This window comes from Gracilinanus agilis, chromosome 3 (assembly GCF_016433145.1).
Source record: "Gracilinanus agilis isolate LMUSP501 chromosome 3, AgileGrace, whole genome shotgun sequence".
Taxonomy (NCBI): domain Eukaryota; kingdom Metazoa; phylum Chordata; class Mammalia; order Didelphimorphia; family Didelphidae; genus Gracilinanus; species Gracilinanus agilis.
In genome coordinates, this window is record NC_058132.1 from 75756281 (window position 1) to 75760911 (window position 4631).

Consider the following 4631-nt stretch of genomic DNA (forward strand, 5'->3'; position numbering starts at 1 on the left):
TGACATGATCAGACTTACACTTTAGGAAGACTTGCATTTTGGCAACAGAGAAGAGGATGAACTGGAGTAGAGAGAGACTTGAATCAAGAAAAGACCAATCAGCGGGTTATTCCAATAGTCCAGGTGTGAGGCGATGAGGGCTTGAACCGAGGTGATGGTAAAGAAGGGGGTGTATGTGGAAGATGTTACCCAGGTAGAAATGGCAGCACTTGACAAATGATTGAATCTGAGAGTGAGGTGTCCAGCGAGGATAATAGCTGGTGCCGAGGAGCCTTGGGAGGAATCCAAAGTGAATGAGTGTGATCTGGATGAAGAGTCGATAAAGGAAACAGAGGAGGAAACCTGGTCAGGCAAGCAGAAGGAGAACCAGGAGAATTTTCAAGATTTTCAGATGTCTGGATGACAATGTCAAAGACTAGAGAGGTCAAGAAAGATGAGGATTGAGAGAAAGGCATTCAGTTTGGTGATTTCTATAGCCTGGACCTGTGATTTCATTGTTAAAGAGTACTCCCTGGTGGGGAAATTCCCTCTACCAGGATAGATTGGCAACTTCTCTGCATCTTAGAGTCTTAAAAGAGTTGCCTAGAGAGCTAAGAGATTAATTAACTTCCCCCAGATCCCCTAGATAGTATATATCACAATCAAGATTTGAACACAGATCTTCCTGGCTTTGAGACTAGCTCACTATCTATTACTCCATGATGCTTCATCTTGGAAAAGTAAAAGCATCGAATTTATTACTCTATTGTTATTCAGTTGTGCCCAACTTTTTGTGACTCCATTTGAGGTTTTCTTGACAAAGATACTGGAGTGATTTGCCATTTCCTTCTCCAGCTTATTTTCACATATGAGGAAACTGAGACAAACAGGGTTAAGTGACTTGCCCAGGATCACACAACTAGTAAGCATCTGAGGCCCTATTTGAACTCAGGAAGATGTCTTCTGGCCCAGTGCTCTGTCCACTTCTCCATCTAGCTGCCCCTTGACAAGTAACTTGCCCACCTCTAAACCTCAGTTTCTTCAACTATAAAAAACTAGAGGATAGAATTTAGTTTCTAAGGTTTTGTCCATCTCTGAATCTTTGATCCCCGAAGCTTAACTCCTCCGTGTGGGCTGGTTTGCGATCTTTTTTTCAGTCCCCCACTCTTATGCCCTGCTTTCTTCTTTGGAGATCTAATCAGCCATGCCCAGCTATAAAACTTAGCTCACTTTAAGTCTAGGGGGCAATACAATGGCACTCAGGTCCACACGGTCCCTTGATCTGCTATTTTACGGTGTTCCTATCAGATGAAAAGTTATTAATACAATAACAATAGCCGAGTCCCTCTCAGCACTGAAATGCCCCTCTTCAAAAGTCTGATCCAGCTTGCTCCTGTCATCATTTCCCAGGCAGCCCCTTCCACTCTTTTCATCTCCTTTTTTCTCAGCTTTAGAGACGGAGCCAAGCATAAGCACAAGACCAATGGTTCACCAGATCGGGGCATGGATATAAACCCAGCTGCATTCTGGCCTGGTGTTCTCTGCCAAGGGGAATAACCTCTGGACTGGAAAATATGGCTAAGAGGAAATGGATGCCTGAGATAAGGAAGAGGGCACCTAGACGCCTTTAAGGAGTTCAAGCCTGCAGGCTCAGAGGAACCATATCCTTAGATACTAAAAGAATTAACAGATGAGTTTGCTGAACCATTAGCAGTGACGGCTGAAAGGAGATGTATCATGGGATGGGAAAAGAACAAGTACACTCTTGCTTCTCAAGAAAAAGGGAATGAAACTTGAAGATTCTATGGGCTGCTGAACCTGACTTCGATTCCTAGCAAAATTCTAGAATATATTATCATTTGGTTGATTTTTTTTTCATCAACTTTTTTTTAATTTAATTTAATTTTTTTATTTTAAACCCTTAACTTCTGTGTATTGACTCATAGGTGGAAGAGTGGTAAGGGTAGGCAATGGGGGTCAAGTGACTTGCCCAGGGTCACACAGCTGGGAAGTGTCTGAGGCCGGATTTGAACCTAGGACCTCCCGTCTCTAGGCCTGACTCTCCCTCCACTGAGCTACCCAGCTGCCCCTTGGTTGATTTTTTTTTTAGGGAAGCCTTTTGTTTTTGCATCCCACCTCTTTTTTTTTGAGACTGGATGTCCCTGGCACATAGTAGACCCATAATCCTTCTAATAACAGGCACTTACTAAATGCTTGTTCCTATCTCCATCCCTTTTTAAAAAATTTTTTATTTTTTAGAAAATTTTTCCCATGGTTACATGATTCATGTTCTTGTTCTCTCTCCCTCCACCCCACCAGCCCCCAGTAGCCAAAGCGCATTTCCACTGGTTTCTTCATGTGTCATCGATCAAGACCTATTTCCATATTATTGATAATTGTTCTAGTCCACCCCTTATTTTGCCCTGGCTGGACTGCAGTGGCCACTCAACAGGCCTGATCCCAATGACGTGCACGGAATCTTTAATCTAACCCGTTTCTGACCAGGGCTGATCCGTCCCTCCTTTGGCAACCTGGTGGCCCTCTCCTTTCTAGGGTTCGTCGTACTGATGTCAGACTCAGGGTAGACGCTTGATCAGCTTAAACTATCAGCTTCAGCCTCCTCCAACAGCCAGGATTACTGGCATATGCCAGCCACTGTGCCCAGCCACCCTCACTTCTGAATGAATGAATGAATGAATGAATGAATGAATGAATGAATGAATATTACATTGTCTCCCTCTCACACACAGCCAGCCTTCCCTTGTAGTGATTAAAAAAAGAAATAGAAAAAAAACACATTTTAGTAAAACCAATAAACACATCAATCAAGGCTGATAGTCTATGCAACGTGTCCCATTCATTGTCTGCCTGCTTCGGCAGTGAAGGAGAGAAATTGATTTTTCCTGGCTCTTCTCAGGATCCAAGCTTGGTCATCATAATTACACAGGGGGTTCTTTCATTTTCTGGGCCTTTTTCTCTTTGCCATTGTTCTAGTCATTATGTACAGTGGTTTCCTAGTTTTCCTCTCCATTCATCTAAGTCTCACTACATTTCCCCGAAATCTTTACACTCACTGATTCTGCTGGCAGGCTACTGCTCCTTTACATTCCTGGACCACATTTCCTTGCGTCTCTCCTTGAATAATAGGCACCTATTTTCCAGGTTCCAGTTCTTGGCTACCAAGAGTACTGTTATATGAGGAGGCTAGGTGGCTCAGTGGATTGAGAGGCAGGCCCAGAGATGGGAGGTTCTGGGTTCAAATTTGGCCTCAGACACTTCCTAGCTGTGTGACCCTGGGCAAGTCACTTAACCCTAATTGCCTAGCTCTTATCATTCTTCTGCCTTGGAATGGATACTTAGTATTGATTTTAAGGCAGAAGGAAAGGGTTTAAAAAAGAAAAGAAAAGAAAATGATGCTCCTTGAGGTGCCCCTTGAATGCATTTTGGTCAGATGTAAGAGACTCTGGGTCCGACCCATCCCATCCCTCCCCCAGGGCATCAGGGTACTTGTGATCATGTATTAGAAAGATCATGTATTAGGGCAGAGGGGCAACTAGGTGGCTCAGGGGCTTGAGAGCCAGGCCTAGAGGCCAGAGGCCCTGGGTTCAAATCTGACCTCAGATACTTCCCAGCTATGTGACCTTGGGCAAGTCACTTGACCCCCATTGCCTAGCCTTTATCACTCTTCTGCCTTGGAACCAATATATAATATTGATTCTAAAACAGAAGGTAAGGGTTTAAAAAAGTGCTGTTATGAATATTTGGCAAAAGAGGACTTTTCTGTCTTTGCCCTCTTCAGGGAATATGCCTAGTAGCGAGAGATCTCAAATGCAGTGGACAGACATACAGTTGTTCCCTTAGATTTTAGCAAAGTATTTGACAAAGTCTCACCGTTGTTTGACAACAAAGAGAGAATTGGTCCAGATAGAGAACAATCAGGTGGATTCAGGAGTGGTTGAATTCCATGAACCCCAAATTAGCATTAACGGTTCAACATCAGCTGGGAAGGATGTCCCAGGCATCTTCAGTTGGCCCCGTGCCATTTTGTATTTTCCCTAATGATTTGGATAGAGGCAGAGATGGCACGTTTAGGAAATTTGCAGTTGATGCAATGCTGGGAGGGATCCCTAATCCACTGAACCGATAAGAGTCAGGATGCAAAAAGGCCTTAATAGACTCAGATGGGAAACCAGACTGAATAAGAGGAAATTTAGTAGCAATAAATATAGTCTCACACCAATGTGAGATGTGAAGATGGGGGAAATGTGGTCAGACTGCAGGTTCTTGGGGTAAAGACCTGGGGTATTGCTGGACTGTTTGTTCATTGGTCCTTTGTTTTTGAAGAGGACCAATGACATCATGGGATGATTTCTTGACTTCTGCCTGAACTGGATTTAAGTGAGGCTGAATTGCACAATGTCGTCAGTCTCTCTGGCTTTCTTGCCTTTCTTCCCCCTTTATCTAAGTCTTCCTACATTTCCCTGAATTTTTACATTCATTGATTCTGATGGCTCGCTACTACTCCTTTACGTTCCTGTCCCACATTTCGTTCAGCCATTCCAGAGTCATCCACGTCCAGTGGCCAGACAGAAGTCAGGACGCTTGTCAATGGCCTGAGATGCAGTGGATGACCTTGGCAACTTCGATGTCTG